General features: G+C 33.2%; 1 long non-coding RNA gene across 1 annotated transcript; it reads right to left on the bottom strand.

The window, feature by feature from the left end:
* Positions 1–2,284: 2,284 nt before the first annotated feature.
* Positions 2,285–4,279, bottom strand: LOC134229768 (uncharacterized). The gene is made up of 2 exons (XR_009984230.1): positions 3,781–4,279; positions 2,285–3,278 (listed from the first exon to the last, which is right to left on the bottom strand). It is a non-coding gene; the product is annotated as an uncharacterized LOC134229768 (long non-coding RNA).
* Between the last annotated feature and the right edge of the window lie 10,535 nt (positions 4,280–14,814).

The following is a 14,814-nucleotide window of genomic DNA, read 5'->3' as shown; positions in this document are numbered from 1 at the left end:
TTCGATGAATGGTGTTGACATTGTTACTAAAGATAGAAATTTCTGTGAAATTCATTCAAAACGCTACTCCTCCTACAGTTTTGGTCTGATTTCAGTATAACTTGGCACACAAGTATCTAGACTATAATAAGAGACAAAATTCTGTGCATCGGTTTTTAGCTCTACTGGTCAGAGACCAGAAGAGCTTATGCGATAGTAAGGTGTCCATCGTCCGTCCGTCTGTCTGTCTGTCCGTCTGTCTGTAAACAATTTTTCAAAACGCTACTCCTCCTACAGTTTTGGTCTGATTTCAATATAACTTGGCACACAAGTAGACTACACTAAGATACATAAAATAGTGCATTGGTTTTTGATTTCGATGAACGGTGTTGCCATGGTTACTAAAAATAGAATTTTCTTTGAAATTCGTTTAAAACGCTACTCCTCCTACAGTTTTGGTCTGATTTCAATACTACTTGGCACACATGTAGACAACACTAAGATACATAAAATAGTGCATCGGTTTTTGATTTCGATGAACGGTGTTGCCATGGTTACTAAAAATAGAATTTTCTTTGAAATTCCTTTAAAACGCTACTCCTCCTACAGTTTTGGTCTGATTTCAATATAACTTGGCACACAAGTAGACTACACTAAGATACATAAAATAGTGCATCGGTTTTTGATTTCGATGAACAGTGTTGCCATGGTTACTAAAAATAGAATTTTCTTTGAAATTCCTTTAAAACGCTTCGCCTCCTACAGTTTTGATTTGATTTCAATATTACTTGGCTTACAAGTAGACTACACTAAGATACATGAAATAGTGCATTGGTTTTTGATTTCGGTGAACGGTGTTGCCATGGTTACTAAAAATAGAATTTTCTTTGAAATTCCTTTAAAATGCTACTCCTTCTACAGTTTTGGTCTGATTTCATTATTACAAGGTTTGCGTCTCCCTCCAACTTTTATATTTTTTAATATGCACACATGCCATATATCAATTTATTCAGGGAGATTAGCTTCATCATTTAATATGATTTTCAAAGATATTGCCCGTCCCATTTTTTTTTAGTAAAAGACGCCAAATTTAACGTATTTCATATTTCACCTCGAATATTATTTTCATTGAAAAAATTTATTTATTTTAAAAATTATCAAACTTTTATAATTAAAATGACCTGAATTAGTATTATTCATGCTTCTATTATATAAACGTTTAATTTTCCGTTCTCAAAAATGTGAAAATTTGGGTAAAAAAGAAGATTTTTCAATTTTCCTTGAAAAAGTGAAACCGTTGCCATGGCAACAAAAATATAAAAAATCAACGTTTTACATATCTACCGATTCCATCAAAATCCATGAAGTTATTAATTTGATCATTTTCAATAATTTGAACTAAAAAAATATGTTTGTCCCCAATACTGTTTCCATGGAAACAGGGGCTATATTATGGGTTCGGAACACAAAAATCAGGCTTTTTCTACACTTATAAAGACAACATTGATATCACCTTGTCATGGTGAATGTTACAGACTAAATGTTATTTTTGATATTGTTTTTCGGCATAAATTGGCCAAAAATATTCAAAATAAGACTCCTCATGTGCTACATGATGGTCTAAAAATTTATTCCATGGAAGAAATCTAGTATTTATGGCAATCTTTACATCTGAATATTCTGATGAAATTGTCCATGAATTATACTGCAACACCTTTAGAAGTACATGTATATGTTTATAAACATAATTCAGAACATGTTGCAATTAAACCAATTAAAATCCTATGAATTTGACCCCATGCTGATTTAGTTATTCCAATATGTAGTAACTCTTAGACATCTTTGTAGCAAAATATCTTTATTCAGTTATGGCTGGTGACTATCATTATACATGTATGCCATTTTTTGAGTGAAATGTTGTAAGCATTGCATCCACGAAGCTGCTGTTTTTATAATTAATGAATTCTTTACTTCGAAGAGTAGAAATGCTATCTTTAAAGTAATGTTTGTTTGCCCTCTCTTGACTCAGGGTAAAATTATTGGGTCGGTAGGTGAGAAAATCTTCAACAACATTTCTTTAAGGGGGATAAAAGGAATAAAAAGAAAAAAAACTGCCCTGCATTGAAAAGAAGATTTCAGTCTGGTCATTTTAGTCAGTCGGTCTGGAGAGGCCAACAACCAAACATTTCTTAAAGATGGCCTATTTCTACATGCACTTCATGGACATTAGCTCAATCATTGGATTAGGTAGTCTGAGAATCTAAATTGAAATAACAGACAGAAAAAAATAGAGATGAATTCTAAGTGACATAAATTCATACTTTAATGAGTTTACAGAGTACTACTGATTTCAGAGAAAAAGCAAATTCTGCAAAATGACATAACACTGTCATAAATATTTGTCAAGAACAGGTAAAAAGGAACAATGCTACAGTGATAGATATATCTCCTTGATATCCATGAAATAATAATTTAAATAAAATTAACAAAATTTTCTCCTTTTTAAAATCAAAATACAGAAAAAAATCAAAAGATTATAAATGTAAACAATTTTAAAATAAACTACATGTATTTGTGAAAGATTTTAATTTTAGTAGATTATCAAAATGATCTTATCATTCCTAATAAATTAACAACCTTTCAATTTCCAAGTGTCATGTTTTAAACTGTTACAGTAGATATACATTGTAATTATACATGTTCACTGCAGCTTTATGTACAAAACTCATCAGTTTTCAGAAATAGTTATTTGAGCATATTAGGTCCTGGTAAGAACAAAATTTAATGAATAAAAATATCAATTTTAATTGTTCATGTATTAATTTCCTTGCAATTTTACAAAATAACCCTTTTAAGAAACTTGTTACATGTAAGTATAGACAAAAGCAACCTTCAATTAATACCTATGATGTATACATTTATTTTACTGAAAACAAATTTTAAGATCATGGACAAACAGAGCATGCACTGCAATCATCACATACACATATTTTCTAAATATATTGAAAACAGCATGTATATACTACCAGGTAGATGGATGTTGTTAAACATTAAATTTTTTCAATAATCTATAGACATATAAAAAATATGCATTGGGTACAACAAATCATCATTTCTTTTCCAAATCTCCATTGATTTTGCCATGTCTGGTTCAACATCTTTGCTTGATCCATCCAACTTTCTTTAATATTCTTGAGCTGATATGGGATGACCTCTTCTTTGATTGATGGCACAAATTTTTTAAGGAAACACTGAAGTACTTTTTTGGTTCTTATCTATTCCAATTAATGATCCATGATCTGAAATCATATGTGTTCATTTTTACAATAACATTTAAGGAATTGCATTTTTGGAATTGCATAAAAAATTGCACTGAATTTCATTCTCTCAATGAAATGAATAAATTTCCAATATAATCAATGAAGAATCAATATGAAATTATTGTAAAATTTATAGATTGAATATTAGTGAAATGCAAATGCTTGATCAAGAAAATTAATGACTGTTCTTGACACAATTTGTATTAATTAGAAAATGAGATATTAATTAAAATCAAGCCTCATTTAAAAGGTAACTTGAACATTTGAATACCTGTTCCAATAATGTTACAAATATTAGGCCTAAAAAGTAAGGATTTTTTTTTTCATAATTTCTTAAATGAATGCATTTTTAATTTTTGGCAATGTTGGGATGTTAGCCTGTTAGCCACATCCTGACATCCCTGTACCGTTTATTCATCGTTTTTAAATCCGTAGTCAGATCATTCATAACTTTCAGTAAAATGAATAGTTAAATAATTACCTGAGGAAAGTACTATCAACAATCAAACTGTCAACATCATCATTGGACATGGTCAAATGCACCGTGACTTTTCTTCGCTGTTCGGACTGCATAAAGCATAATACTTTACATAATACTCTCAGGTCTTTTCTTTTTTCTTTCCCATTCTCACTTAAAATTTTAGTGTAGTGGTGGAGCGAGAAAGACACAACAGCACAATCACAATGCGTCGATAACTTTCTTCTGATCGGAATGGCCGTGCAACTTGCCACATTCCGTATCGAAAATAAACAAGTCCTCCTTTATTGGTTCATCCACATGCATCATGCTAATCTCAAAGGCTTCTAAGATTCCTATGCTTTGATTTGTTATAAGACTTTCGCCTTAAAACGTCCTTTGTTTTTAGTCCTAACAATAAGTGACAACAAACATCAAGTATGACAGAGGAAATTCGTTACCGAGATGCTTAGCATCGCTAGTTTAAAGTCGCCTGTTTCAAACGCTTTGGTGATTCGCAAGAGTTATCTCCCTGTTAACGCAAACCTCCTTTAAAACGCTAGTCATCCTACAGTTTTAGTCTGATGTCAATGGCTTCTTTTCTCATCCTTTGTTATTAGTACAAACCAGTAGAGCTACAGTCTCGACAGAGACTTCTGGTTATTTTGATGAGTGGCAAGGATCATTTTTCTATTTATTGCTATTTTAAAGTCTCAAGTCCCAACTGCTACTTTTCTCTGCCTTTGTTTTAAGTATAAACCAGTAGAGCTACAGTCTCAACAGAGACTTCTGTTTAGTGCTTTTAATAACATTTTGTACTAAATTTCATCAAATAATGTTTTTAAAAAATTCGTCTTTTTCTTCTTTTACGGAGAATATTCTTCAACTATAACGCTAATGGTACATCCCGTTTGACCACGTAAGCATGGCCTGGAAAATGTAAATTCGCTGTATATGCAATAAAGCATGTATATTAAATTTTTTTACAATTATACACGTTAAAGAAAACAACAACATTGTTTTCCTTAATATTTATTGCGAATATGCTTGAGTCTTTACCATAAAGACTACATGTTTGGTAATACAGGATAGAGTTATGCATGAAGATATATACGAAAAAAAAAAACGGGAAATTTTCGATTCGACTTTGGAAGACAACTTCGGATATCTCGAACCCCCGGATATTCGAAGTCCTGTCTAGGTCCCCTCAACTTCGAGATACTGATATTTCACTGTATGTTAACAAGTGAAAGTTTATCTAATTATTTAAGAAAGAAAAGTCTCCTCTTTCCCAGTGATGATGCACCTGGCAACCCTTGGCCCATAATTTTTAACCCTTTTGATTTCATGTCTGGCATCCCAGTAAAAAGTCCAAACTACATTTGTCAGGTTTTTTAACTATTTTCTGTAATGACGAATATTTGCCTCCAAAATCAAACATTGACGGAAAAATATATAATTACGTTCTAAAACAGGTGGATGTCAGCAGATTTCAAAGCACTGAATATTTTCATAAGCCATGACATCATATGTTTAATATGACGTCGAGAAAAAGATGTTAATTTAAAATTTCCACCGAGTGCAGGTCTGCTCCAGCTCAATATTTTGATATAACGCGTAGAATGAAATATCAATGAAAAAATGTATATATTGTTCTGAACAGGCCTGTACTCTATAACTTTAATAGGTAAAATTTTTCCCTGTTCTCCTGTTTCCTCCCGAGTTCTGTTTAGCCCTCTGAGGCCCAGAAATACATTATTTGGAGTTAAATGATCTTTAGTTTCCCTTGGTCATCACAACTTTTTCTTGCATATAATTTTTATACCCCCGCAAACGAAGTTTAGGGGGATATTTGGAATCAGCATGTCCGTCTGTCTGTCCAGCTGTCCGTCTGTAGACAAGATTTTGTCCGGACTGTTTCTCAGAAACTATTGGATGGATTTGTCTGAAAATTTGTACCTTTATTATTCACCATATGAAGTTGTGCACCTGGTATTTTCATCATGATTGGGTAATTTTTCTGTATTTTACAGGTGTTTTTTCTTTTTATTTTATGGTTTTGTTTGACTCATAACTAGAAAACTATTAGACTGACAATCATCAAACTTGGACAGTTTATGCATCTTGGGTAGAAAAGGGGTGTCACGACCTATTTTAAGGTCACCGTGACCTTTAATTTAAGTGAAATTTTAAAAAGAATCCTGTATTTTACTATTGAATTACACAATCCCAAAAATGTAAGAGTGTTTCTGTATCCCTTTTTAAAAAATGTTAAATTAAGAAAATAATATTTTTTCATTATATACTTTACAGCAATCCATATCAAATGTTATTTTATAAGAGATAATCTACCTCTCCCAAGGGTATAATTATCAAGCACTGGTCAAGGAGAATTTTGATAACAGAAAATTGCATCCCCTGGCATTTATCAGTAAACATGCATCCAGTCAAAGATTAATTAATGAGTTCAATGTAGGAAAGCTAGCTGTCTCAAAAATTTTGTTAGCTGTTATCCTATTAAGGTCCTTTGGGAATTAGACAGAGGAACTGTGGAAATTTAAAATAGCATTTATTTGATGGCCAGACTTCTATTTCAAAAATCAATTTGTTATAGATTAAGTTTTTAATACTAATTAGTTAAATTGATATATTAAAAAAAAATTAAAATATCAATTAAGTAACAAATTTCAGAGCAGCATGTCCCACATGAAAGATATATGCATATGTGTTTGTTTGTGGGGAGGAGCTTTTGTCAAGCTATAATGCAACCATTTGATGATTATTTGTTATAATTAATGTTACACCACAGGAGATGTTTAAACAAATATCAAAAGGAATGAAAAAAATTTTTGGAAATCCTTTTAAAAAGGGTTTCCATATTTCCTACACTCTAAACTGTTTATATTAATTAATGAACAAAATTTACTGGAGTATCATGCTGTGTTGGGACTTTATTATTTTTAAAAAAAATTTGATATAAAGTTAAAAATTAATTTGATTCTGATAATATTTCTTTTTTAAAAATTTTTTTTCAGAGTAGCATGACAAATAATTGCAATTTCTTTTTTTTAAAGAAATTAAAAAAAAAGTTAAGTTATTAGTATTGAGTTTTATTTGGTTACCTAATTTATAAATTAAAAAAATTAATGAGCATGCAATTATATTTTACCCATTTTTTTTAAGACAATAGTGAACACCTCTTAATAGATCCATAAAATATTTGTAATTGGGACCTACTCTGAAAAAAACATGACGGGGGATTGTCCCCATTGGACAGTTTATTCTAACTGTTATAGGAGGGTTGTCTTAAAAAATACAAACTTTTTAAATACAGTGGACCCTCAAATCCGGACGCCAAATGGATGTTCAGTATCCGGACGACTTTTCATGGAACAGAATTTTTTAATGTTATTTGTTCTTGTTTAAATGGGAATTCAATTCCGGACGCTTCACATATCCGGACAAATTGACAAGGACCAAAGCGTCCGGAAAAAGAGGCTCCACTGTACATGTACAGAGAACCCCGTTATTACGATGTTCACTTTGTCACGGTAAAATATCGTAATACCGAGGGCAACATAATAAAAGTTCCCAATAAAATCCAGTAAAACATCTTTTGGGAAAAGTGTTATTGTATTAGGGGGTGTATTTTTATCCTTCCATCTCCTTTTTATGCTCAAATTCTTAACCAATATGCTATATACACTTAATTCATTGATACATGTAACTTATCTTTAAAACTTATTTTCAAGATGCTATTTCTTCTTTTTCCATCATAGTAAAAGCATAGTGCACAATTTTTAATAGAAACTTCGACAATTTTCTTTTAATTGCCGCCATTTTCTGTAACATGTACTTTCACTTTCATTTCTGTCCAGATAATGCGTTTGTGAAAATTTCAATGTCTTCGTATTCATAGTCATTTCTACATAAGCAATTATCGATTTGTATTTCTGCTGACAACTGAGAGTTAATCCAAGCCACTACCCAAGCTGTTCAAATGTTTGTAGTGGAGTTCAAATTTTGTCCCAATTATATTTGATACCCAAGCTGTTAATTCACGCAGTTTATTTGCAAACAAAATTACACATTATGTGTACCTGTGTACAGCATACATGCATAATATCAAATATAACCTTTTATTTATTAAATTGATTTATTAAACTAAGTATGAAATAAAGAATAAAACAAATGTAAAAAAAATTACAGAGATAGATAAAGAAGAAGCTAGATTTATGAGTAAACTTTAATTGTTTAACAATGGCTTTGGCACGTCTCCAAATCTGCTGGGCTCGCTGGAACAGTCCAGCTGGGTGCAATCAAGCATCACTAATCACCTAACTGCCCTGTAAGGGTGTGTTTCCCGTTTTGCACACATTTTTTAATTACCTGTAATCAAATGTGTGCAAAACAGGAACAAACCCCTGTAAGTTAACACTCTCTAGAGCACAGGTGTTCCAATGTTTATTTAGCGTCTCCTTAAGTGTCTACCAGCAATCAACACTAAATAAACATGGAGTGAAAAAATTTTTGACAAAATTTTTACATCGAATACTGAGACCTGGCGATTTTGGACAACGTAATAAACGGTTCTTTTTTGTATAGATTTGTTAAGAAATGGTTTTGTGCTTTGAATTTACAACGTAATAAGCGTTCTATCTTATAAAACCCTCACCGTAATAGCGGGTCTCTACTGTATCTTGTAAAGTAACTGGAAAAAATTACCTATTTTTTGCACGGTGTTGGGAAATGAAATTCTTATTTTGACAAATACTTCGGTATCTCTAACTCTGATATCTCGAATACCATGGATATCAGTGGCGCATCCAGGGGCGTTTGGGTTTTTTAGGCACTTGAGTAAACTCAGGTAACCTATTGCTATCTGTTTTCGTCGGTCGTCGTACGTCGGTTGTAAACTTTTGAACATTTTTAGCTTCTTCTCTGGAAACACTAACCAATTTCAACCAAATTTGGTATACAGCATATATGGGTGAAGGGGAACAAAAATTGTGAATTTCATGGTCCCCGCCCCCCTGGGGCCTGAGGGGTGGGGCCAAAAACCACTAAAATTAGTGCAATCTTTAAAAATCTTCTTTTTTTTTACTCATGGACATCAAGCAATCAAACTGTTGGCATGATTGTAATCAGCATTGAGTCCTCTACCAAAATGATGAAATTCATGGCCCCTGGGTCAGGGGTTCTGGTGTTAGGGTGGGGCTATATAGATCATATAGTAAAAGTTCAGTATTTCTTTGAAAATCTTCTCCTCTGCTCCTGGGTATTAAACAAACTAACCAAGTACATAGTTATGATGAGCAAGAGTGCCTCTTCCAAAATTGTGAATTTCATGGCCCCTGGTTCAGGGGTTCTGGTGTAAGGGCGGGGTTCTATTGATTATATAGTGAAAATACATTAATTCTTTGAAAATCTTCTCCTCTGCTCCTGGGTATTAAACAAAATAACTAAGAACATAGTTATGATGAGCAAGAGTTTTTCTTCCTAAATTGTGAATTTTGTGGCCCCTGGGTTGGAAGTTGTGGTGTTAGGGCAGGGCTCTATTGATCATATACAAAAAAAGCAAATTCCTTCAAAAATCATTCTCCTCTGCTCCTTGGTATTAAATAAATTAAGACTACATAGTTATTATTAAAAAAGTGCCCAACCAATTTATGAATTGGTGGCCCCTGGGTCAGGGGTTTTGGTAAAAGGGGGGGGGGAATATAGTGAAAATACATTAATTTTTTAAAAATTTCCCCTTTCTCTGCGTATTAAACAAATAACAAGATATAGTTATGATGAGCAAGAGTGTTTCTTCCAAAATTGTGAATTTTATGGACCCTGCAGAGTTCTTGAAAATTTTTTTTTGCTGTCGGTCATTTGGACTGACTGCCAGGGGAAGTTTGTCACCAAAAAATTTCATGAGCCCAAAAAAAAATAAAAAAAAAGATGAAAATGTATTTTAATTTTATTATCAATACATTTTGCACCCTGCGTCAGTACACACTGCACACTTCATGCCGATTTGATCATTCTATAACAATTTTCGTTGAATTCTCGTGGGAGGTCGATTTTCTTCATAAGTTTTTTTTATCTAGTTCGATTTTCTCAAACTTGGCTTACATTATCGCCGTCATATGGTGTCAAGAAAACTCAGAAAACTGGGGGGGGGGGGGGTTTGTTACATAGTTTGAAAATAAATTGATGCTTTGAAATCTGCTCTTTTGTATTAATAAATCATTTTTGATGAAATAAAATTTATGATAAAATTTCCAAAATTTTGAAATACAAGGCCCCAGGGTCAGTGATGCACAACTGGTTATAAAGTGGAATGCATTTTCTCTTTGTTACTCTGATCTACCTCTGGGTATTAAGTAACTAGAGTAAGCTTGCTAAGTGTATAATTATGATAAGCAATGGTGCCTCTTTCAAAATTGTGAATTTTATGGCCTCTGGTTTAAAACACAAACCAAATTCCATTGTTTGAAAGTTGTTACATGATACTCAGGTGACCTATAAGGCCCGTGGGCCTCTTGTTTTTTACAAGTATCATTTTATCATTTTGTTGCATTGATAAGACTCTAATAAACACAAATCCATTGTTCTGTACAACTGTAAAATATAACAGGAAATCACTTTCTGCTTGAACGCACACAATACACAGGTAATTAACAGAGAGTATGGAACGCCGTCACTGCCTTATAGCAGAACAGTACAATTGCATTGAGTCAACTTTCAATTCCATTATGTCAACACTTTTTGACATTTACTTACAGTACTATTGCATTAAGTCAACTTTCCATTACTTTATATTAACTCTTTATGACATTTACACATGCTACTATTGCGTTATGTCAACTTTCCATTACATTATGTTAACTCTTTATGACATTAACCCACACCACTATTGCATTGTGTCAATCTTCCATTACATTATATCAACTCTTTATGACATTTGCACACACTACTATTGCATTGTGTCAACCTTCCATTACATTATGTTAACTCTTTATGACATTAACCCACACCACTATTGCATTGTATCAATCTTCCATTACATTATGTCAACTCTTTATGACATTAACCCACACCACTATTGCACTGTGTCAATCTTCCATTACATTATATCAACTCTTTATGACATTTACTCACACCACTATTGCATTGTGTCAACCTTCCATTACATTATGTCAATTCTTTATGACATTTACACACTCTACTATTGCGTTATGTCAACTTTCCATTACATTACCGTATATTGTCTTTATGGCATTAACTCGTACTTCAATTACATTGCGCCAATCTTCCATTGCACTATATCAAGCTCTTTACCACATTAAGTCAAAACAATTTTACGTGGTGTAATGATGTTTTATATATTTTCAACCCATTATTACATTATGTGCACTCTCTACTATTTGGTCCAAGTAGTTCATTACATTATGTGAATTTATCTTTAATTCATTATAAAGTCGCTATAACACGATGTCAGAATTTCATTTTATGATGTGAAAAAAATTGTCACACGTGGCCAATTCTTTACTATATTGTGTCATCAATATGCTACATGACGACGGGAATCTATTACATGATGTCAATTTTCCCTTACTTTTTGACAAATCATTATTATGTCATGCCACTGTACATATCTTTACACTGTGTCTAAAATGCTTAGCCTCTTGTCAGTGTATCTTAGAATATTTCAACTCTTTATTGTGTGACGTAAGGTTTAGGTTATGCCTAAAAGTTCGTTTTGTGTTTTCAATATTACATGCACATATGTTAAACATGCAAATAATTTAAATCAAACATATCAAATATTAAATTATACACAAGACTTAATTAATTCTTAATTAAATATGAGGTTAAAATTTATAAATAGGATCATGTTCCCGTGGAATCTTTATTGACAATTGTTTTTAATTCAATGGCCGTCAATCTCATAATTATCGCAAATCAAATAGTATGTGTCATGCAGTAATATTTTCCTTTTTATTTTGAAATATTTTGAAAAGTCCGAAACTTCTGTTCTAACTACAAAACACTGTCCTAAGCTTTTTATCAAGTCTTTAACCCTCCTTAAAAAAAAAACTGTAAACACATCGTATTTCATACGTGCACTGATGGGTGGGTGGGGAGAGGGGGATCCCGCCCTCCCTATTTTTAGTGACCAAAAGTTACCTGAAATTAATCAATTGGTTTTACTTTGTACGACATTGCATTAGTCTCACATAAAGTATAATACGAAATAAGTTGACGTTTTATATAAAAAACTTAAGCCTAGAGCCTCCAGGTTTTCACCCCCTGGTCCCCAACTTAGACACTACTTGCTCCTGTAGCTTCTCTTTTCAACAACCCAAGATCGCCACTGATATGTGCCTAGTGTTGACCTAGGCATGGTCAATTGATTTAGAGAGGGACTGGTAGATTTTTGTAACAGAATTCTAGTCCTGGAATGGTTGAAAAATGACTCATTCCAGTGACGTTACATCGTTTTTGAATGTTTGGAGGTTTGTCAGCCAGAAAAAAATAACGTACAAGAAAAAGCAAAAAAAAAAAAAAAATTTCCCAAAATCGAAAATCCCTTTTCGGGTGAAAGAGGGGGGCGGGGAGGTCCAACTTCATACCTAAAAAAAATTTCCAAATATACTACATTACCCATATACTTCAGCAAAAAGTGGGGGGGAACTTCAATGAACATTTTCTATGATAAAGTTATGTCGGGAAATAAGAGGAAAAAACCCCCCCCCCCCCAAAAGTGTCTGAACGTCCTAATTCATGAGGAAACCCCCCCCCCCCCCCCCTTTTCCCCGTCGTGAAAACACGGATCAACTTTACATAAAGTAAAAGTATTTTACAGCACGTAATGAACATTTGTAAACAACATGATAAAGAATTAACACAATGTAAAGATAGTTTTAAATCACACAAGAAAGAGTTGACATAACGTAATTATATATCCACATCACGGAATGGAGTTTTGACATAATGTAATAAAGTGTTGGTATAATATGGAACGCCGGGGCTGTCTCCATAATATATGTTCACATTATGTTATAAACCTTTTTAATACGTAATAAAGCACTGCATAAAAGATGTTTTCACCTCACATTGTGATGACCTCGGCGTAAAATAAAATACATTAAAATCACGTAAAATGTTTTTTAAATAGAAATATGCACTCACAAAAGGGAATGGATGACTTAATGTAATGAAAATTTAATCATAGAACAAGAAAAAAAATTAATTACATAATGCAATTTTGACCTCACATATTAAAGAAATGAAATAGTATAAAGAAACATTCATTTCACGTAATAAAGTTTTAACACAATGTAAACATATTTTCACTTCACATAATGAACTTTGGACTTCAAGTTATAAAGTGCTGACATAATGGAAGAATGTGTTTACTTCATGTAATGCAGCATTGACATAATGTAAAGATATTTTTCCATCACCCCATAAAAAATGACATAATGTAAAGATATGTTCACATCACGTAATGATAGATTGACATAATAAATGCATAGTTTTATGCTATAAGGCAGTGATGGCGTTCCATAAGAGAGAGATCAGGGTAGCCTGTGCATCTAGTGAAGTCACAAGGTCATATAATGTACAGTACAATGTAGTTAGTTACCAACAACAGAAAACTGCAATAGCTACGGTGCTGCTGAGTAATATTCTTTTGCTGATAAAATTCATGTTTTTTTAACTATTTGAAAAAACTATTATTCAGTTCTTTTTACCGTTTTAAAATTAAATTAATCCTTTTTTTTTTTTTTACAAAATCAGGTTGGCTTAGCAAAACCCTCTAGTTTTGACAGATTATTCAGTTTGTGTAATTTTTCCTCAGTTTGAAGTATCATTAATAGTACATGTACATGTGTCTTTATATTCCCATTTATATTGACAGTATACTCTAGTAAATTGAAAAGCTTTAGTTAGGGATTCTCATCATTCTGAAAAGAATTCAATTTTTAATTTTTAGCTCACCTGAGCCGAAGGCTCAAGTGAGCTTTTCTGATCAAAATTTGTCCGTTGTCTGTCGTCGTCGGCGTCGGCGTAAACTTTTCACATTTTCATCTTCTTCTCAAGAACCACTGGGCCAATTTCAACCAAACTTGGCACAAAGTATCCTTGGGTGAAGGGGAATCAAGTTAGTTCAAATGAAGGGCCACGCCCCCTTCCAAGGGGAGATAATTATGAATTTGTTAAAAATTTATGGCATTTTTAAAAAATCTTCTTCTCCAGAACCGCTGGGCCAGGAAAGATGAAACTCATGTGGAATCATCCTCAGGTAGTGTGGATTCAAGTTTGTTCAAATCATGACCCCCGGGGCTAGGGTGGGGCCAAAATGGCCGACCCAAGTTTTACATAGGAATATATAGGAAAAATCTTTAAAAATCTTTTTCTCCAGAACCACTGGGCCAGGAAAGATGAAACTCATGTGGAATCATCCTCAGGTAGTGTGGATTCAATTTTGTTCAAATCATGACCCCCGGGGCTAGGGTGGGGCCAAAATGGCCGACCCAAGTTTTACATAGGAATATATAAGAAAAATCTTTAAAAATCTTCTTCTCAAGAACTACTAGGAAAGGAAAGATGAAACTCATGTGGAATCATCCTCAGGTAGTGTAGATTCAAGTTTGTTCAAATCATGACCCCTGGGGCAAGGGTGGGGCCAAAATGACCGACCCAAGTTTTACATAGGAATATATAGGAAAAATCTTTAAAAAACTTCTTCTCCAGACCCACTGGGCCAGGAAAGATGAAACTCATGTGGAATCATTCTCAGGTAGTGTGGATTCAATTTTGTTCAAATCATGACCCCCGGGGCTAGGGTGGGGCCAAAATGGCCGACCCAAGTTTTACATAGGAATATGTAGGAAAAATCTTTAAAAATCTTTTTCTCCAGAACCACTGGGCCAGGAAAGATGAAACTCATGTGGAATCATCCTCAGGTAGTGTGGATTCAAGTTTGTTCAAATCATGACCCCCGGGGCTAGGGTGGGGCCAAAATGGCCGACCCAAGTTTTACACAGGAATATAAAAAAA

This window comes from Saccostrea cucullata, unplaced genomic scaffold (assembly GCF_032062105.1).
Source record: "Saccostrea cucullata isolate Sc308-1 unplaced genomic scaffold, CSIRO_AGI_Scuc_v1 ctg14511, whole genome shotgun sequence".
NCBI classification, from domain to species: Eukaryota; Metazoa; Mollusca; class Bivalvia; order Ostreida; family Ostreidae; genus Saccostrea; species Saccostrea cuccullata.
Note: the sequence above shows the minus strand (reverse complement) of the source record. Positions and strands in the feature narration are given on the sequence as shown.